This window comes from Carlito syrichta, unplaced genomic scaffold, assembly GCF_000164805.1.
Source record: "Carlito syrichta isolate Samal-C Ts95f unplaced genomic scaffold, Tarsius_syrichta-2.0.1 Scaffold314361, whole genome shotgun sequence".
Classification (NCBI taxonomy): domain Eukaryota; kingdom Metazoa; phylum Chordata; class Mammalia; order Primates; family Tarsiidae; genus Carlito; species Carlito syrichta.
Window position 1 is genome coordinate 1,306,778 of NW_007258457.1, and position 23,005 is coordinate 1,329,782.

A 23,005-nucleotide genomic window follows, 5' to 3' on the forward strand; every position below is an offset into this window, starting at 1 on the left:
ACAATTGTTTTAAGACCACTTGATTTTGTGTGTGTGATAGATTTACATGAAATACCCATGCTTTCCATTTTTACAACTAAATGGTGTGTTCCTACGAATATCTTTTAACTATACACATGTACACAGATCATATAATTTTATATTTGTGAAATCTATGTTTTTAGGATATAGGATAATATAGATATCCAACAGGAATAGTCTTTTTCCTTATTTAATAATATACAGTATCGGTTTTAAATATCAATTTTCTTTAGGAATTCTCATGGTACTTTTTGACGTCAGAATTGTTTATGACTCACCCACCCCTCCTTCCAGTGGGTACTTATGAAAATGTATCTATTCATATGCTGAAGTTCAATTCTGGATGAGTTTCATATGATTTGCCAGAACTCCTTTTGCTAACCCCTCTTGGCCATCTCACTATTAATGTATGTGACAGAGATTGAATCAGGAAATAAATCTATGACACTTCAGTTAACTAGTATTACTTATTTGTAGAATCTCTCTCAGAAAATTAACTATGAAAGACAGTGGTTATAGGTGATTCATATTACATTTGGGGGATGTTATGTGAATTAATATCCTTGCTATTTGGGGCTACTTTTGCCAAGAGTTACAGACCATATTCCATGGAGACTAGACCTTTAGTCAAGAAATACCATTCATTCAAATAAATTTGTTAAGGTTTTTCTCCTCTGTTCCAGGAACTAGGTTGAGATCAGAGACCTCACAGAAAAATAAAATGCAGCTTTAGCTAAATCATATATCTATATCTTCTACTCCCCTTGTGTTCCTAGAGAAATCTTTTCATCCAATGTATTTACTCCTCTTCTACTTTCTACAGTGCTATGTTAGGGTATCCTGGGGATTCAGAGAAAAAATATGTCCCTGCCAATCAACAAGAAACTCACAGATCAGGTAATAAGTATGTTTTCTAGTTAATTCCAGTGTCTCAGAGCCTAGGTACTCACTTTACATTCTTTCTCTAGAGTAGCAGGGTATCTTAAGTAACAAAAGAGAAGTAGCTACCTGTTGGTGAGGTTGATGGCACATCTGTCATATATTACATGATCTTCGTTTTTAATACGTAAGGCAAAACTCAAAAATAAATAAATAAAATTAAAACTCAATTTGAATTAAATTTTCAAATTTACACCAAGTAGTTTGAAAATGTAGAAATTCTATTTGGTAATAACACATGTAATCTCTTAAATTTCCACTAAGAACAAGAATGGAAGTCAATCTAAAAGAGTAACAATGACATCTGACAATTATTGAGCACCTATATATGTGTGGATGTGAGATCAAGTACAAAATGTTTGGGACACATGTTTGCATTTTGTTTTTAAAATAACCATGGAAGATACATTCTCCTTTCAGATCTTAAAACTTAGCTTCCAGAGATGTTAATTGGTCCATAATTACAAATTCTGTGAATGACAGAGTCAGGAATTAACCCCAAGCATGAATCCAGAGACACTTAGTTGTTTTCCTGCCGCTTAACAAATTGAATAGCCTTGGGACTGACTAGCCTTCAGGACAAATTCTTAGTACATTAATTTTTTTTTTTTTTTAATGATGGCGCTATCATAACTTCTCATTATATCCATATATTATTGTTTATGAAAAATCAAGAGAACATTTTTGAAAATCTCAGAATATCTGTGTCTTTTAAAGTGTGTGGCCGTCCATTCCTACTTTTTATAGAAATTCTGTTTTTGTGATTATATGATGACTGCATGCTTATCTGATTTGAAAGTTTCAGATGGAATCAAGATATGTCTATACCCATAGGGTGAGCTGAAAGAACTATTAAAAGGACTCAAGTTGGGTTATTTTTAGTAATGAATTTGTTTCATGCTTGAGCGGTTGCTCTAAGTATTTTGTAGATCCTGCTGAAGATGCACATATGTCAGAATCTATTAGGGCATTAGTAAACTGGCTTCTGGATTTATGCTCTTTTTTTCCTTCATAGCACAAGTAAAGAATATGCGCTTTAGGGGATATTATATAAGCTTTATTTTCATCTGTTATACTGAAAGTTAAGGATACAGTATTTTTAATGATGTACTCCAAACCAGATGTCATCTTAGCACACACATCAACTGATGTTCCCATTTGTCAATTTTCTTGGTATAAAGTCTAAACTAGATGAAAATCCTAATACGTATACCCTTAGGGGCATTCTTATCATCTCAGTAAACTTCCATGTTGGGTCAATTTTTGCCTAATCAAATATTAAACTTTGCTGGTTCAAAGAGTCTGTTAACTCACTCATTTGGACAGTATGGGTCTTTGTTGGTTTAGTTTTGTTTCCATTCAGCAAATTATTGACTGAGGCCTGGTAGTAGGAAATATTTGTGCTGAATAAAACTCTTTTCTGGGGAAGTTAAACTCCATATCATCAAAAATCTTTCCTGGAAGCTGCTAGATTCAGCACCTGGCCTCAGCCATTCCTGCCCCTTTGCTTGAGCACTCACACCCCTACATTCAAATAATCACCCACAGATCCTGCGGGCTACAGCACGAGCAACGGCCTCTCACTTGTGTTTTCTACATTCAGTTGTCTGACTGTGATGTGCTTAAGACCCTTTCTTTAGTTTTTCCCTGCTTCAGCCTTTCCAACACATCACAGACAAAGGATAAGCCATAAAGAATGCTTGAAGATGACAGTCTTGCTTTCAAACAATCTATTACTATTACTTGCAAGAGAGAATTCAAACTCCTTATGGGACACATACCTCATACCACATGTTGCTCCCTGGAATTCCTTCCCAGGATTGCTTCCTGTCTTCACTGTGTATTTTAGATAGACACATATTTAACATGAACAAGCAAAATGTTTCCAGATAATCTCCCAGGGGTCTCAAACTCCTTCCTACTGCTGTGCTTTTACTCAAAGTATTTCATCCTATGACATTCTCCTTTGCCAGGTGACATGTTAATTCTTTAAGATGAAAGTCAAATCGTCCCCCTTGGAAAGTTGCTTGATTCACACCTGTCAATTATCTAACCCCTCTATGCAGCTAATATAACTTTAAAATACTTTTATTTAGCTGGGCTCGGTGGCTCAGCCTGTAATCCCGCGCCTTTGGGAGGCTGAGGTGAGTGGATTGCCTGAGTCCGCAGTTCGAGATCCGCCTGGGCAGCGAGACCTCATCTCTACAATAAATCAAAAAATCAGCTGGGCGTGGTAGTGCATGCCTGTAGTTCCGGCCACTTGGAAGGCTGAGGCGGAAGGATCGCCGGAGCCCAGCAGGTCGAGGCTGCGGTGGCAAGGAGCGGCCACTGCACTCCAGTCTGGGCGACCGAGTGAGACTCCAACTCAAAAAAAAAAAAACAACTTTTATTTTTATCACCTACATACTGCAATTTTTATTTTTTTGAGTCCGAGTCTCACTCTGTTGTCCAGGATGGAGTACAGTGGCATGATCATAGTTCACTGCAGCCTCAAACTCCTTTGCTCAAGCAATCCTCCCACCTCGGGCTCCTAGGTAGATGGGACTCCAGGTGTGCTAATATTTTTAGAGATGAAGGTCTTGCTGTGTTGCTCAGGCTAATCTCTAACCTCTGTCCTCAAATGATCCACCTACCTCAGCCTCCCAAATCACTGGGATTAAAGGCTTGAGCCACCATGCCTAATTTTTTTGCAATTTTTTTGTGCATCTGTTCATGCCTATACTCTGGGGCCCCTGGAGATAGAGAATGCAATTTATCAATTGTTGTACCTTGTCCAGTGCTGAGCATGGTGTCCATCTCCTGGTAGGTGCCCAGCTAGGAGAAGAGCCTCTATATCTTTTATGGCTGGATGGCTTCAAAACAAAATCTTTAGAAAGAGCTGTGGAAATCTGAATTACGCAGACTGAAGCTAGCTCAAACACCAAAGTATGCATTTTACAAAGATAAACAAACGTATTTTAAAAAAAACAAAAAAACTTTTAGTTACTCATTATTACTTTACAGAAATTTTGTTTTCATAACCATTTGGTGGCAATGGATTTCTCTGATTTGAAAGCTTTAGATAGAATCAGGGTATGTCTTCTTTCACAGGGTGTTGAGAGGACTATTAGAATGATTTGAAGAACATCCATTTTGTATGTCATAGACAACCTCAAAATTCTGACCCAGCTTGCAGAAAAGAGATATCTTAAAAAAATCACCTTGCCATAAAATGTCATCATCATGAAAAGTCCACAAAGCGCAGGTAGACACTAAGTCAAACATTTTGACAGTTTACCAGTCCAAATGAATTTTTCACAGGAAAAAAGCGAGTTGTTTTTTTTTTCATTTCCATCAGCAAAATCAAAAGAGATCGTCATTATTCAACATGTTATCTCCTGTATTTAAAAATGCAGTATATATCATTTAGAGGTTCACATTCTGTTATCTTGGTTATTGCCATGACAATAAATAGTCCCTCCTAGAAATGCTGTGCCCATAAATAAGAAGTGGAGATTATTGAGAACTCAGACTCAAAAGCAAGCTGACTTATTCTGGAAAACTACCTCAACTACAGACCTGCCAATTGGCTTTGCCAATAACTTACACTTTATTGTCATCGATTTATTTTTTTTTTAATGGGAATGATTGCAATGATGTGTAACACATGTGAGAGTTGTCAGAATTAAAGGCATGTATAGTAGTTGACACAATATTTGGTTGTCACTAAATCAGTGACACTAAGCACTGTGTATTTTTCATGCAAACCTAATTCATAAGCACATGTTGACAAATGCTGACTTATTATGAAAACCAAACACATATACATAAGGGTTAAATATGTGTGTGTGTATGTGTGTGTGTGTGTGTGTGTGTGTGTGTGTGTGTGTATAAATATATATATATATATTTTTTAAGAGACAGAGAGAGTCTCACTCTGTTACCCAGGCTGAGTGCAGTGATACAATTGCATCTCCCTGTAACCTTGAGCTCCTAAACTCAAGCAATCCTCCTGCCTCAGCCTCTTGAGTAGCTAGGAATACATACCACTACACCTGGCTAGTTGCTTCATTTTGTAGAGAGAGGGTCTCACTATGTTGCCTAGGCTGATACCAAACTCCTGGTCTCAAGCCATCCTCCCACCACAGCCTCCTGGAGCACAGGGATTATAGGCTTGGGTACTGCATCCAGCTGTGATCTATCTAAACATAATTAGCATCCAAAATTTCATACAACTATGCACAGCTATTATCAATACAAGTCTGACGGGGAGTTTTCTATTTTGGGAGAAAAGTTGGGGAAAGTGAAGTGTCATAGGATAACACAGAACCATAGCAGGCCTTTTGATCATGGTGAGTGGGACCATTGAACAGCACTGTGGAAGAGAAGAGAACAAACTTCTTTGTAATGTAGCATATATCCTCTCTGGTCTACAAAGCACATATAGGTGTAGTTTTTCCTGAAAATTAATTCAGGAAATATGTGTATCAAAGGGGCCCCAGGAATGAGTGTTCAGAAGACACTGGAAATCAAACTGTTAAAGAAAAATCAAAGTAATAAATGTATTTCAAAAATCTATAATTATAAATGACACCATTTTATTTCATCTGACTAAGACACCAACAATGGCATCTAAATCCATATTTGGTTTGCAGATAGTGGGGATATTAGCAAACAAATGGAAGAAGGTTTTAATGCAGAGGCAGTGATATACCACTTGTCATGCAGTTACTTTCAATCAATACCATTCTTAATTTTGTAATCTGGTTATTATTAACAGGCATGCATCTTCTTCAGTTGTGTCATGCTGTTTTTTGGTTTTTTTTTTCAGTACGTGTTCTGCGTGCAGTAGTTAAAATAGTCTCAAAACATCTCACTCACTGTAGTACAATTAGCATTCTTTTCCTTTCTCTTTTTGTCTTTCCTGCTCAACAAATGCAGAAAATCAGATATTTTGATGCTGGAAGAAAGTTTACTTTCCTAGTCCTTGACTGCATGATTTAATTGGTTTCAGGGCAGTTATTTGGCAAGCAGAACTAGAGATTGCTCTACAGCCAATCTTTGGACCAATGTCTGTTTTGATTGGTTGGCTCCAGGTCTTTTTATTGTTAAATAATTTATATATTGACTCTTATAAGTTGGAAAACAGTATGTCTCACTGGTGTATCTGAAGTAAGGAGGAAACAGGAAGTGAATTGCTTTGTAATGAAGGCCAATCATATCTCAATCATATCTGATAGAGAGCAGCAATAGCCACAGGTCAGCAGCCTATTGGATGAGAAGCTATATCATGCAAATAAGATAAATAAGATAGATGCTTTCAATTCTGAGTTCAAAGTTTTGTAGAGCTAAATTCACAGTCCTGTTCTAATTCATACTAACCTTAGCCTCAGGCATGTTTATGCTTCAGTTTTCTCATCTGTATACAGAGTAATAACAGTACCCATCTCAACAATTATAATACTGCACAGAGTCTGACACATACAAAGAGTTCAACAAATATTAGCTATTTTCTGAAAATATATGAATTAGTGTACAGACAGTTGGGTTACATTGCTCACTTCTCCATTGGGCCTTGGGTAAGACCATTGATCTCTCTGGTTTGTTTCTTGGAAGCTTAGGAGTTTAATTGCCCTCCCAAGTTCTTTTGGACTTTAAATTGTTTTATCCTTGTTAGTTTTCTATTCAGTCTAATTTTAGTTAATTGGACTGATTTATACCCAAGAAGATATGCATGGGATAAACACAGCAAATATTCAAACACACAGTTTCATCGACTTTATTATAACGATTGACGTTTCTCATTAGTTTTGTTTTTTGCTTTGTTTCGTTTTTGAGTAGGAGTCTCACTCTGTCACCCAGGCTGGAGCTCAGTGGCATGCTTACAGCCACTGCAGCCTTGACCAGCTGGGCTCAGGCAATCCTTCTGCCTTGACCTTCCAAGTAGCTGGAACCACTGGCGCGCACCACACCAGGCTAATTTTTTTCTTTTCTTTTTTTTTTTTTTTTTGAGTTGGAGTCTTACTCTGTCACCCAGACTGGAGTGCAGTGGCACACTCAAAGCCACCCCGGCCTCGACCTGCTGGGCTCCGGTGATCCTTCTGCCTCAGCCTGCCAAGTAGCCGGAACTATAGGCATGCACTACCACGCCCGGCTAATTTTTGATTTATTGTAGAGACAAGGTCTCACCAAGTTGTCCAGGCTGGTCTTGAACTCCTGGACTCAGGCAATTCTCTTGTCTCCACCTCCCAAAGTGCTGGGATTACAGGTGTGAGCCACTGTGTCCAGGCCCACTAGTTTTAATAACCTTAAACTCAATATCTTTGGGATGCAATCTGCATAATCAGTAAAAAACAGGAGTTACAGAATCACAAAGAATTGAGACTTTGGATTAATGTGCTATCGTTTAATGTTCCTGAGCCTCAGTTTTATCATGTGAAATGAGGTACTAATGCTAATGAGGATTCAGTGAGATAATTTATGTCAAGTCTTCAGTTCAGTGACTGGCATTTATTGAAACTCATTATGGCTGAAAAATTACAAATGAATTGAAAGAGAAGCAAATGAAAACAAAACTCATTAATTCGATCACCTCTCCCTCAAAACAGGGATATGCAAATTATATTACTAAGTAGAAATAGTTATAAAATAATTTATTTCAGTAAAAATTATCAAAGATAGATTTCTTTACAGTAAACATTGTATAGAAAAAATTAAAATATCAAACATGTCTTTTATTTCGAAATAATTTTACATAATGATTATTTATATAAAAGCTCATTTATATAAAAGCTACAAAACTCTAATATTCAACAGGAAAGGAATTATGAGAACATCCAGGAAAATAATAAATGATAATTGCCGTTTATTTTTGACAAAATAGAACAGATTTTGAACAGACTCTGCCACTTTTCTCTAAACCTTGGAAAAATGCACAATTATGGTCTAAAGAAATTTAAAAGACAAGTTTTTAGAATAATTAGAAAATTAGTCTTTCCAGGACCGTCAACAATTTATAAAACCACTGTTTAGCAGATAACAATGAGATGATAATTCCCAAATATTTAGCCTTTAAAGTGTTTTCCTAAAAATATCTGCCAGGGAATACAGTTTCATTTGTTCACATCATACACCTGAATATAATAATGAAATGTTTTATTAAAGATGTTTATGTAATGCAGATTTATAATAATTTATAATAGTCTAATGATGGATACTTTAAATTGATGTCATGCAATTGTGTAATTGAAAAGTTATCTTTGGGACTCAAATTGAGGTATCATTATCTATTTTTTTACAGGCTGTTATTTACATTTCTCATTCATTAACTCTGTTATAAATATTTTTAAAGTTCATTATTCTGTAAAGGGAATTTAATAAAGTGTAGGCAAGTTAGTAAAATAATTAGTTTTTAAAGTTAGTTAAATATTATGCTACCTCTATAAAGGACTAAAATAGCATTGTAAAAGAAAAGTATCAAAGTAAATATGATAAAAGTATTAAATTGTATTTTTATTGCAATCTAAAATTCTACCTGGCAGTTTAGAAACATCACTAACACTGCTTGAATGCAAGAAAATCAAAGGTGTATTCACTTAGGAGGAAAAAAAAAACTATTAATCTGCACTAAATTTTTCCATAGTGAGAAAAATTCAAAATTTTGATCAGACGTGCTTTTGAAATAATTTATTTCAATATATATATAGCTGTCAGTATTGAAAGAATTGCCACAAAGTAAATCTGCTTTTAAAAGTCAGCGTAATCTGAAAAATAAATGAGGAAAAGAGAAAAAGACATAAATAAAATGTACAAAGAAATTACTAGGCAAAGCAAAACAAAGATAAATTTTAAAAAACACGAAAGTATGTCTTACAAACAGTGATTAAAGTGTGGACAAGTAACTAGTGGTGTTATGTACATTGTTAGCAAAAAAGAGCCAAGGTGTTTCATGGAGATAGTATAAGCACATTTTAAACATACAAACCCCTTCTGGCATAAGTACAAGTTTAACTAATAAGGTCTAATTTAGAGACTATGAAAAAAAATTACATCTATACCAAGAAGTTATTAAAAGTATTAACAAGTAGTTTGAAACATTAACCCTCCATGTATGAGTAAGTTGAACTTCTGCAATTAAAAGTTGTTTAAGAATCACTACCGCATATGATGTGGTAGGAATAGCACTGACTTTGGAGTTCAAATACTGACTCATTCACTCACCAGCTGTACTCCCTAGCCAAATAACTTCACCTCGTTTATGTTTGGTTTCATATTTTTTAAAAGGTATAATAAAAACATCTGCCATCGTGTTAGTGTGAGAATTCATTTAAAGTTACCTCACAGTGCCTAGCATATAGCAGTTGTGTTAACGCCATTCAATGTTCTTTATTTACCTTCTCTACCACTCCTGACAGAGCTAAGTACTTTTCCATGCTCCTTGAATGAGAGCTAACATCCCACACTATGCCCTTCCATGGGATACTCAGAAAGAGGGTTGCCATCTCGCGACCAGGAGTGATGTCACTGAGTGTGGATTCAGCATTCCTGCCATACCTAAGCTATCACTTTTAAAGTAAGATTTGAATCATAATAGTCTCCTTTGGAGCTTCTGTGGATGTTTCTGAAACCACTGATAAAGCACACACCTTTGCAAATTTTTCACATTGTAATCTCCCACTAGTAGTGACCACGGATTAACTATATGTTCTCATATAATGGTGTCATTTAAAGGTAGCTTAAATTCTCTGTTGTCCTTACGCTTCACTATACCATCCTCCACTATTTTTGAAAAGTCCACCATTATCTTCATTCCTATGATCTGGCATAATTACCAAAATTTGTACCTAGACTTTTGAGAAGCAAAGTGTTCACTAACCATTATGGGACTATGTGGCTTATTTAAATACAACAATAACCAGGAGAGGATAGGATAAAAGAAATTTGAATGTGGATAGAAAAAGGAGAAATGGAAAAGTTTAGAGCACTGTCCACTAGGATGGACAGGCGCCAAGAGGGATCCCAAATTGGGGGGCATCATGTAAGAAAGAAATCTTAGCCGGGCTCGGTGGCTCAACCTGTAATCCCGTGCCTTTGGGAGGCTGAGGTGAGTGGATTGCCTGAGCCCGCGGGTTCGAGACCCGCCCGGGCAGCGAGACTTCTTCTTTACAATAAATCAAAAAAAAAAAAAACAGCCGGGCGTGGTAGCGCATTCCTGTAATTCCAGCTACATGGAAGGCTGAGGCGGAAGGATTGCCGGAGACAGAGTGAGACTCCAACTCAAAAAAAAAAAAAAAAAAAAACCAAAAAAAAAAGAAAAGAAAGAAATCTTTGCTGTATCGCTGGCATTTTTGGAAGTGCTTTGGTGCTCCTGGAAGATAGTCTCTGCTGACAGCTCCCTTGGGTGTTGCCCAGGCTGATGTTAGGGTATTTTGCTATGGTTCTGCCCTTTTCCCCATGGCACCCCTTCCTTATGACTGACAGATATAGGGATAGAAGGGCTTGAACACCTTGCTTCAGCTTAGATCAGCTGTGTCCAGCTGTGTTATCTTTTGAATGGGCTGAAGGTTCAGGGTAGGTTTTTTTTTTAAATTTTTTATTTTTACTGTAAAGATGTGGGATACAATTCAGGGTTAAGTATACAATCATTGATCACGCAGGTACCCCTGTTAATGCGGTATGCCCCTCCCTGCCCTAACAGTTTCCCTCAACTGCCAATTCCACTCCCCAAATAGTTTCCCATTACTGCCAATCGCTTTCTTATAGCATTATAATTGTTCGAGGTCCTCATATGAGTGAGAACATATGGAACGCTGTTCTTTGTTTCTGTGATAAATCACCGAGTATGATCGACTCCAAATCCATCCAGGTTGCTGCAAGGTCCATATATTTGTCGTTCTTTATAGCTGCATAATATTCCATTGTGTATATGTACCACATTTTTTTTTTATCCAGTCCAGCTTTGATGGGCAACATGGTTGGTTCTATATTTTTGCTATTGTGAATAGAGCTGCAATAAACATTTGTGTGCAGCTATCTTCTTTGTAAAATACTTTGAGTTCCCTTGAGATTTCATAATGACATTACTTCTCCCTCTACCTGGTCCTGGTCTTTCCCAAGCTTTTCACAGTTGTCAATTGCAAAAGTTCTCCCTAGTAAGCTTCTTGCATGCTAGTCTCTGTCTCAGAGTCTGCTGCCTAGGGGGACCCAACCTGCCACAGCGTACTTTGTACTTCTTCTCAAGGCAGTCTTCAATTTCTCCAGAGATAGAACTATAATTCTTTGAAGGTGTAAGACTGTATCCAAAGGATTTCTCTACTTATTGAGCAAAGTGAAGTGAAATTAATGTGATGTTGCAACCCCTGACTGTTCTTCTAATTCTGTGAATTTGAATGATGCACCTTAACATATGAGGCCCAAATGTGGCTGCATTTTTGCAAATTGATTTTGGTTAATTAATATGGAAACTTTTCCCTTCTCTTATGATTGTCAAATAATCCTCATATTAGAAATTAAAATTTAAAAAAACATAAAATCTAAGAAAGTAAACAAAAGTTAGCTCACACTCAATTTTTTGAAGCCAAGGGAAGCCAAGTTGATCAAATATGTATGAAAGTAAAACATGTCTCAGAAAATGGCAAATAAAATGATTGGTGTGTTAGGACAAGTGTCTCCTATGAATAGATAAAAAGCTAAAACCAAAAGAATTTTCAAAGCAGGCAGTCTCTATTGTGTAACAAATTTCTCTTATGATCCAGTGATTTTAACGACACCTGCAGGATCCCACAGACTTTCTCAATCATTGATTGGAAGCTGGGAGAGCAGTGGCTTCAACTCACCACCACCCTGCTTCCCTCTCCTTGACAAACTCAGTTAACTAGATGGTAAGTGGTTTATGAGCATGCCTCTCGTTAAATTGACAAAATCTTGACAGGAGTAAAAGAACTGAATTCTCTTTGTGAAGGGATTTATTGTTATAAAGTGGTTTACCCACATGTTTAAAAGGAGGATGGGCATTGAAGGTCATCAGGCATTCAAGGCACCATATTTACTTTGTATATTGCAAGTAGAAGAAAGGGCCTCATCAGTCATTCTGGGACGTCTGTTTCTACTTTCTGCTGCATACTTTTTCCGTTTTTCTTTTCTTTTATTATTTTTATTGTTGAGTTGGAGTCTCACTCTGTCGCCCAGGCCGGAGTACAGTGGCATGCTCACAGCCACCGCAGCCTCTACCTCATGAGCTTAGGTGAGCCTTCCACCTCAGTCTTCCAAATAACTGGAACTATAGGCACGTGCTACCACACCCAGCTTATTTTCTGATTTATTGTAGAGACAAGGTCTCACCAAGTTGCCCCCCAGGCTCAGGCAATCCTCTCTCCTCAGTCTCCCAAAATGCTGGGATTACAATCTGAGCCACCATGCCCGGCTTCTTTTTTTTTTTTTTTTTTAAAGAGATGGAATCTCACTCATCACTCAAACTGAAGTGCAGTGGCACAATCATAACTCACCACAACTTCCAATTACTGGGTTCAAGGGATCCTACCGCCTCAGCCTCTTGAGCAGCGGACTCAGGCAATCCACTCACCTCAGCCTCCCAAAGCATGGGATTACAGGCTGAGCCACCGAGCCCAGCTCCTACTTACTTTTAAAGAGCCCAAATGATGGTAGCAGTGAATAATTTGTCTCAACGATCTTGGATAGCTGTTGGATTTTCTCTTATAATTTTGCTAGGATTAGAGTGTGTGTTAGTAGAATTTAATTCATAGACTTTTTTGCTAGCATCTAGTGCAACATCCACTTTAAAGATGGAAAGTCCACAGAAAGGATTGGCTAATATCTTACAATAAGTGGTGGAGTGAGATCGGAAACACAGGGTTTAGGATTTCCAGTCAAGTTCCTTCCCCTCACAGTGCCATACTGTTTTGCTAGCAATTATTTCTTAAGTTATTCTTATAATCTAACTACCAAACTAGTGTGAACTCTGCTGTAAATTTTCAGTGGTTTCTTATGAAGTAAATTTGGGATGACCAATCTTAACACTTTATTCCTCTAACTGTATATTTTATCAGGATAGTAAGACAGTCAGTGGAGTAATGACCCTTCCAAACTGCTGACTGCATTTAGAATCATGCAATTATTCGTTTTTAGTGAAGATCATGACCAAGCTTCCCTTGAGAAGTAAAATTTGGTTATCAAAATCCATATAGCATGTACTAGGTATCTTGAGAAATTTTTTTAAAATTGCTTATCTTTAAGAAAGTCACGGAGAGCCTTCTCTCCAGAAGCAAATTAGAAGACACAGAATTATTAAAGAATAACAATGACTAAGTTCTTTTATCAATATCTCTGTCATGTTAGAACAGTTTGCAACCATAAATGCCCTTCTATTTAATCATCATGACTTGTGAATATTGCTATTTGTTTATATGTTTGCTGAATTCTCACTTGTCAGCTCAGTCTTCACTATTAGAGTCTAATATCTCTGCAGAGATTTGACTAGCCCCCTTGACTAGAACATGGGAAACTGCTGAAATGTCCAGGCAAACACATCATTAGAAGCTACTCCTATTCACTCTCACGAATAGCTTGTGAGAACTGGTACAAACCAATATTTCTAAAGTGCAGATCCTAACTCCAGCCTTTGGGCAGCACAGTCGAATTGACTGTGTGGAAATCCTCACCTGGCTTTCTTCCTGGCTTTCCTTCCATGCACCCTTGAGCAAGTGACTTAAATGGTTGCCATAATTTCCTTGTAGATTTGGCGTAATTACTAAATGAGTTTAAATGCACAGAAAGCACATACTACAACTAGCGTGATTCCCCATAGTGTGGGTGGCCATTATTCTAATCCCTCCCACAAAGCATTTCGCCTGTGACTTCTTTCTGCTAAAACCCACTAAACTGAAACTAACAATAGAGAAAGCTTTTAAAAATGTACCAGCCTCCAAGGACCACAGGAGAGAACATGGCCCTGGACGCTGGGAAGGCAGGCTGAGAGAATCAACTATCTAGCCAGAGCCTTGGATATGGTTGGTTGGTATTCATTATTCCCAACTCCGTCTATATGCTTTTCTTTCTGGAACGAATCAATCACATTTGCAGGACTTTTTTACATTTGGGTTTTATGTATGAATTAGGTTCTGCCAATTATATGCACGTGTACAAAATTTTCAAGGCAGAAGCGAGGTAGAGGCTATCTTACTATTTACGTTTAGATTTAAGCCCAAGAGACAGTCTGGCACAGTAGGCTTAATCAGTGTTCTAGTTTCTGGTCACTACCTTCACTGGGGTGAAGAGGCAATGGTAGGAGAGATTGATTTCTGGATTAAGGTTATAGCAATATGTCTTTGCACATGAGAATTTAAGAAGTAGCCTCTGATTTCTCCTCCCACACACTTTCACTGTTTGTGTGCATACCGAATACCTTTATATGTATTAAGTCCCCTCTTCCTTGAAATAAATTGGAATAATTTTCATTTCCTGCATTTCATCTTTTTGAATAAAGTACTTAGTATGAAAACAGATTGCAGATCTCCTTGCTTGATATTATACATTTGGTATTGGTGACCTAAATTAGTTGAATTTGAAAGAGGGGACAATCCTACTAGTACATAGTGGATCACTAGTCATTCTTGGCTTGCAGTGAAAAAGAAAAAGATCAGCTACTGAAATTATTACTTTAGGTCACCTGACATGAAGGGCCTATTAAAGTCAGACTCTTGGTGGACTGTGTGTGATTGCTTCAGATTTTATGATGGGAATATAAATATAATAATTGTGGAGTAAGCTGAATCTTTCTGGCTGGACTGAAGAGTATAGAGAAAGCAAATAGCAAACTCAAGATTTTAAATACTTGGCTCAAGGTAAGTCAGAGGCTCAAGGTAAGTCAGAGGCCCAAGGAACACACAAGACTATCATATTTACATCTTAGAGTTGTGGGGTTGCTGTTGGAAAGAATAATAATAGTAAAGAAAAATATTAAAAACAAAAACAAAAAAATGGTACAGAGTGCCTGTCTTGTTTATGGTTGAATCATAATGTCTGTTGAGTCATAGCCTTACCAGGTCTTTTCTGTGAAAATTAGGTCATTGGATGAGAATGAAAGAAACCCAAGATTAAAATGGGAATTAGGTAGATTTAGATTATTCTGACTATATTGAATCCCCAAGGTCACTGAGCCTTCCTGGCCAGTTGAATTCCCTCATCCCTGTTGTATAAGGTTGATTCTGGCTTTCTGGAGAACTAACCAACCTAAGGTAACTAATGTATAACAACCTGCTCTTATCTCCTCACTGCTTCCAGGTCTTGAGTTAGAAGTGGTTCCAAGTTTGTCAATAGGGGTTAAGTACATAGTGTGAACCAGGGAGAAAAGACTAAAACAATAAAAATTGGCAGCAATTTGTTATTTGTTTTTATCTGGAGAGACCTTCAGAATGTGTGTGGCAATAGATTCAAAGGGAACAACAGCTGGTAGGAAAACTCATACGGATTGGGCCAACTTAACCAACACGCACATATATGTTACAGTCTACATGAAATGTACTTACCCAAGCAGCTCATAGTGATGATAGCTACTTTGCTTTCTGGATTGGTTGACCGAATTCTTGCATGGTAGATTGCTCCTGCCTCTTCTTATTAGTCTAATTTCACCAAGAGGACTTTGCTCTCATGGCCTAATAACCTCCCAAAGGCCCATACCATTGGGGGTTAGGATTTTGACATGTGAACACAAGGGTGCAGTTCTTAACAAGAGGGATGAAACATTGGAGTGACTTACCCTGTGACTCACTTTAATGTCTCTTCACAGATTCACTAATTTTCTAGAGAATAATTCTTTCACTGTGACACTTATTAATACATTTACGAGGAGTCTCCTCTCTTAAACATAGATGAAGTGTATATGCTGCCCTTGAAATGGCCTCTTTGTTTAAGGAATGATGGAATTCTGGAGTAGCAGAGGAAGAAGGACAACACTTATTATTAGGTACAGGGTAAATATGGTTTCCAGTCAACATCAAGGGCATAGTAGCGGGAAAACGGTTTAACCTATTTTCTCAAAATGAATGACTGCTCATGAGAATTTTATGAATGAAATAGATGTTCAGCCAACTGAAGTTATACCTGAATTGTCTGACCTAAGAAAAGATCCAGGTTTGGCAAATTGAAGCCTGACTGTCACAATGGAATACCACTCACCCAATTCCCAGACTTAAAGTACAGGGGTGGACATGTCTATGATATCCTAATTTAACTTTCTTCTTTGACTCAAAAAGAATTTGACTGTGTTTTGGAGAATAGAACCTCAATATAAGTTTACTTGAGTGGTGACTCCAGTTGCTATGTTTTTGGAAGATGTGGTCTCCATCAGAACAAAATCAACTGAGGTATGACATTTCATATGCAGTTATTAATCTGGGATTTTTTTCTAGATTAGATAAGCAAAGAACACTAAAGTAGTCTTTTTTTTAAAGTTTCATTTACATTTCCAATGAAGATACCATGAGTTACTCCCAGGTCTCTTGATTGTCTTATAATATCAGAGGAAGTCACATAAGTCTACTATTTAATAACATCATGTGAGTGAAGGTGGAGAACTGGAAAGAAAAGTTACCTTAGATAGCTCAGAAATTCACATGCATTCAAGAAGTCAGGAGAAAAATTCTCACTAAAACTCAAGGACCTGACACTTTTTGCAAATTTCTGGAAATTCAGCAGGGCATGTTGAGAAATTAGTCCAGTTCCTGGGAAGTTTCTCACATGTTTAAAAGCAACATCTACTACTTTTAGATGTGTTACTTGAATACTTTTGATTCGATACTTTGAATTCTCTAAGGCTGTGCATTTTGAGTTTGTTCTCTAAGAAGAGTAGACTCTCTAGCTTTTCCAGACTGTGGTGCAAGCTGCTCTCTTTGCCACTTGGTCATAATGATTCAGCAAATTCAGTGATGCCTGAAGTGTTTGAGACAGATGGTCATGCAGTTTATAGAATCTTGCAAATCTTGTAGGAGATTAATCGCATAGACTTCTGGGATTCTGAAACAAAGTCATGCCTTCTTTCTTAGTTTATTAAGTTTCTTTTGAGAAACAGATCCTGTCTTGCTAATAGGTGCTAAAAGAGACCAAACTCTTGATCGCTGGATCCTGAGTGGTCATACAACTATGATCATCATATTTTTGTTTTGTTTTGTTTCATCAACCACCCATAAAGTTAAGCTTGGTCAGCAGAACTTTGACATCAAGTGGAAATGCTATATATAAGCTTGGCTGAGTGCTCACATTTGTTGCTTCAGCAGGTGTTCACCCTCCTACAGAACTCTGTCTTGCTGCAATGCTGCTTCTTCAACCTATATCTATCTCAGAAAAAAATATAGAAAACTTCCAAGTGAACAGATCTATGAGTGGTTCATCTGTTCACTTTACTTGGAAAAAAAGGTTACGTTAAATATGAATAAAATTTAGATGATTGGTAATAAGACTGAGGGCAGAGTTATGTGCAAAGAGTTGTTTTCTTGTTTCCTACTGCAGAATGCAATGTTGTACAATCTAACATTTGCAAATCATGCTAAACTATATACTTTTGGAATACAAGGGTTGGAACTGGCAGAGGTAACATTCACTTTCCATGAAAACATCACTCACAACATTTAGTTCTCCAGTCACATGACTTTAGTATATGATGGCACAGAGGTCTTGGTACCCAAATGATGACTGCTTCTCCTCCAAGAGGAATAACAATTCCTTTGAACTCTCTGATTGCCACTGAATAGTCTGATCTTTTCATGCCACTGGACCTATAGGAAAATAAGTTATGCATGTGACACAATTGATCCTGATTATTAAGAAGAATAAATTATTTCTTCATAGATAAAAAGATGAATGAGTGGAGCCTAAGGAGATTTTTCCAGGAGCATTTCTCAGTACTTCCATGGTTTTTGTCAAAAGTTAGATAGAAGACCATATATCTAACACAGGCAGAACCACCAAGAGTAAGGACTCCTCAGGAGTAAGGATTTGGGTCAGCCTACTGGGCAGAGCTCCGACAAGTAACAGTGTTGGCTGACGTCAAAAGTATAATAATAGGAAAGGGAAGAGGATAAAAGATGCCATATACCTCTATGATCTTGTGACAAGTCACAGAATACAGAATTAAAGAACTATTCCTGTTTTCTTCCTTGCTTTGTTCTGTATGTACTGATTTTCTTTACACTTTCTTCCTTTTCCCTGAAATTTTATATGAATTGTGATAAGCTTGCAAGACTAAAGGTGAAGGTTGAAGATAGCCCAGCTATACGATGACAAACAGAATTTGGGAAGAGAGTAAGTATATTTCTATTTGTGTAAGAGATAGTTACTGTATGTTATTATCGATGCTTTTTTTGAAGTATAAGTTTCAGGTCTTGAGTTGTCAAAATGTGTACTGCATTGGACATAGAATTTTGGCACACTGTATCTATTTTCATATCCTTATGGGTGTTATCCGGAAGCTGTAAGCCTAAGCATTCATTTCCCAAAGCTACTTGTTGGCAAGTGTCTGAATGGGAAAGAAATTCCACCGTTAAATATACTCAGACATTTTGAAAGGCAAGCATGAGGCAGAGGGTATCTTTCTGTTACTCCGTCTGCTAAAAAGTTCACTGAGACATGAGTGTCAGGGGCATTTGAGGTGGGCCTGGTGGCCATGTAGTACAGCTGTGTTTTCCTGACTCCCAGACAGCAATCAATCTGACATACTCTTGAACTTAGTACTTCCCTTGGCAGCGCCTCCGCTTTTATCTCCTTCAGTTCTTCCTATAATTTTCTAAGTACCTAATTTCCCCCTTTGCCTAAATACCTAGCATAGGTTTTATTTTCTGAACTGAACCTCTTACTAGACGTAGATGAAATGTTCTGTCATCTGCTTTTCTAAATGTCTGCAGAACTTCCCCATGGATACCAACTCTAAGCAATGATTTATCTCTGTAATTGTGTGTTTAATGCCTGTCTCCCATTAAATTATAAGATCCACGAATGTAAGAATTTGTTTTATGCATAGGATTTTTTTTTTTTTTGAGTCAGATTCTCACTCTATCACCCAGGCTGGAGTGCAGTGGTACACCATGGCCACTGAAGCCTACACCTACTGGGTGCAGGTGATCCTTCCACCTCAGCCTTTCAAGTAGCTGGAACTACATGTGTCACCATACTTGGCTAATTTTTTTGATTTACTGTAGAGACGTGATCTCACTATGTTGCTTAGGCTGGTCTCAAACCCCTAAGCTCTGGCAATCCTCTCGTCTCCGTCTACCAAAGTGCTGGGATTACAGGCTTGAGTCACGGTGCCTGGCTTCACAAGAATTTAACACAGTGATTGGCATATAAGAGGACCTAAATACTTTTTTTTTTTGAATGAATTGATTTCAAACAATTTGTAAGCAGGCCTAGAATTTTTCTTTCTCTTTTAGAACTTCCATGACCTTTGAACTCATAGCACTTATGTGACATATTTTGCCCACATAACTAATGTGCACAGAAATTCCATATCTCTGGGGCAATTTTGATATCATTCCTGTCAACATGCCTATTACCTCAATACAATTTAAGATTACCCTGTTGTCTGACTGCAGAGTCATAAATGTAAAAGTATACCTTTTATAAATGATTCAAGAATCTGGAAGTTTACCAATTATTAATTTTCCATTCTACATTTTTCTCCAGAAAACCCCAATGTATTTATTCTGGGTAACAATTTACTTGAGTAGAAATCACTTGACCCAAATTTTGATGATTTAATAGCTCATTGAAAGAACTAGCCTGAAGCAGATAAAATCTGTTGTAGATGCTATAATTCTTATTTGCATCCATTGGTCTTTTGGTTTATGTGCTTTAATAATTTTAAAAACAAGAGGATAATCAGGAACCAAGATAGATATGTGTGTCTTGAAGGCAAAACTTAATTCAAAATTGTACAAAATGTTTTGTCAGATGAACTTCTTAACCACATTTGTTATCAGTGGCACAAAATATATTGGATTAAGTTTTTGAATAATGAGCAAGGATGATGCCAGATTGATCCTAACAAACAAAAAAACCAGAATCAAAACCAGAGCATTGTTTTTAATCATACTAGTTTTAGGCAAAGGATTGTAAGATACATTTTTTCATATTGAAATTTGTGGTATTGTTCACACCTTTTCTCATTATAAAATTTACTGAACTTTATATCATTAATATTATGCTTCAACATTGAGTTCTTTGTTTATTTTTGCTTGCATTGTATAGACAATTTAAAAGAGTGTTTGGGGCAAAGGCAATAAATCACTTATTTTCTTAATGTACACCTTACACACATATAGAATAGTTTCTCATATTCTGAAGAGGAATGCAGCATTTTTGTATTAGGTGATTACAAAGTTTGTTGCTATATTATAACTTCATTTCTAATTAGAAAACATTTTCGTAACACGGGAAAGAAAAGAGAGTAATTAAAGGAACACTCATGTACCCATCAGCCAGTTTCTCCTCCCTGCTTTCTCAAATATTTACTGTGGTTCTATGTATTGGTAAACAGTATAACATTGTTTTACATGTTTTAAATGTATATATAAAATCTTTTGAACTCTATGGGTCATTCTACATCTTGCTATTTTATGCCCAATATCTTGTTGTTGAAATGTTACCCACATTACTTTAATTCATTCATGCTCAATACAGTAAAATATTTTATTGCATAAATATATATCATTTTACAAATATATAGGAATTTTAATGCTAGTGTATCATATTGACGAACACGTCAGCTATTTTACATTTTTCAGTATCATAAACTATCCTTCATTAAACAATATTTTAATGTCTTCTTGTGTCATGCTTGAGAGTTCCTTCAGCATATCTAGGATTTGAATTGCTTAAATTGAACATTCAATTTGCATTTGTAACATTATTAGATATTGACAAATTGTTCTCCAAAGTGTACCAATTTTCTTTACCACCAGCAAAATATGATTTTCCATTTCCATATTCTTGCAATCTCCTGTTGTAAAATATTGTAATGTTTATCCATCTTAGTAATAAATGGAATCTCATTTCGGTTTTAATTTGTATTTCCCCAATTTCTGCTGTGTTTGAGATTTTTTCATTTATCATGTCTTTATTATTTTATTCGTTTTTTTTCTTATTGGTTCAAGTTATCTGTAATGATGAATAGTAAATATTAGCTTGTTATAGTCTTTGTAGTATATTTTTATTTTGTTTTTCTTAATATAAGGCTATAAATTTTCATCTAAGTACTAATTTAGCTGTATCCTTTGACTTTTTGTGTGCAATTCTAAATTAATATCCAACTCTTAAAGCTTTAAACATTTTATTATCTTCTTTGATATATAAATTATTTAGAAGATTGTCTCTAAATTTCTATATTATTGTTTTATATATATTTTTGATTATTTGTTTCTAAATTGTTTTCATTAAATTAAGAGACATGTCTTGGAAAATATTAGCTTTTTGGTATTTGTTATGATTTGTTTTATGTCTCGGTAATTTGGTCACTTCTTGAAACTAGTGTTTTCTTCTAATGATTTTCTACAGAATTCTATGAGACGCCACTAATATTAAGCTAATATTACCTAATTTTATCTCTCCCTACATTTTCTTTGCCTGCTTGTTCTTGTTGCTTGATTATTGAGATAAGGTGCTAAATATTGTGCAAGTGTCAATAGTATCTTACATTTCGACACTATGTTATTTAATGGGCAGATTTTATATAGTTATGTTTTATGAAGTAGTGACTCAGTTTCTCAGAAAGATATTTGCCATATTGACAAACTCTATTTTGATTGTTATTGATATAGTTATACTAATTTTGCTTATTTTTATTTTGTCTTAGATTCAGGGGATACAAATGTTTGTTAATGAGCATATTATGTACTGGTGGGGATTGGGCTACTGGTGTTACCATTCCCCAGTAGTGAACATTGCATCTGATATGCAGTTTTTAACCCCAGTCTCCCTCCCTGCCATCCTCCAGTTAATGTTCCACTGTCTATCATTTCCATCTTTATGTCTATGGCTCCTCATTACTTAGCTCCTACATATAAGTAAGAACATGCATTGTTTGGTTTACTGTTTCTGAGTTAGTTCACTTAGGATAATGGCCCCCGGCTTCACCCATGTTGCTGCACATGACATGATTTCAATATTTTTTATGGCCATCTAGTATTTAATGGTATATGTGTATGCAAAACTTGCTTTATCCAGTCAACTGTTGAAGGGCTCTTAGATTGTGAATAGTGCTTCAGTGAACATATGAGTGCAGGTGTCTTTTTTAATACAATGACTTCTTTTCCTTTGGTTAAATACCCAATAGTGAGATTACTGGGTCAAATCATAGTTCTATTTTTAGTTCTTTGAGAAAACTTCATAATATTTTCCATAGAAGTTGAATTAGTTTACATTCCCACAGTGTATCAGTGCCTCTTTTCCTAGCATCCACGGCAACATCTGTTGTTCTTTGACTTTCTTTTTCTTTTGTTTTGTTTTGTTTTTTGAGTTGGAGTCTCACTCTGTTGCCCAGACCGGAGTGCAGTGGCAGACTCATTGCCTCTGCAGTCTCAACTGCTGGGCTCAGGTGATCTTTCCAAGTAGCTGGAGCTACAGGAGCATGCCACAATGACCAACTAATTTTTTTGATTTATTGTAGAGACGAGGTCTCACCAAGTTGCCCAGGCTGGTCTTGAACCCTTGGACTCAGGCAATCCTCTCACCTTGGCCTCCCAAAGTGCTGGGATTACCATGCCCGGCAGTTCTTTGGTTTTTTAATGATGGCCATTCTGACTGGTGTAAGTTGTGGTATTTTTTTTTTTTTTTTCAGTTGGAGTCTCACTCTGTCTCCCAGGCTGGGGTGCAGTGGCACACTCACTGTCACCCCAGCAATGACCAGCTGGGCTCCAATGATTCTTTTGCCCCAGCCTTCTAAGCAGCCAGAACTACAGGTGCACACTACCACACCCAGCTAATTTTTGATTTATTGTAGAGATGAGATCTTGCCAAGTTGCCTGGGATGGTCTCGAACCCCTGGACTCAGACAATCCACTTG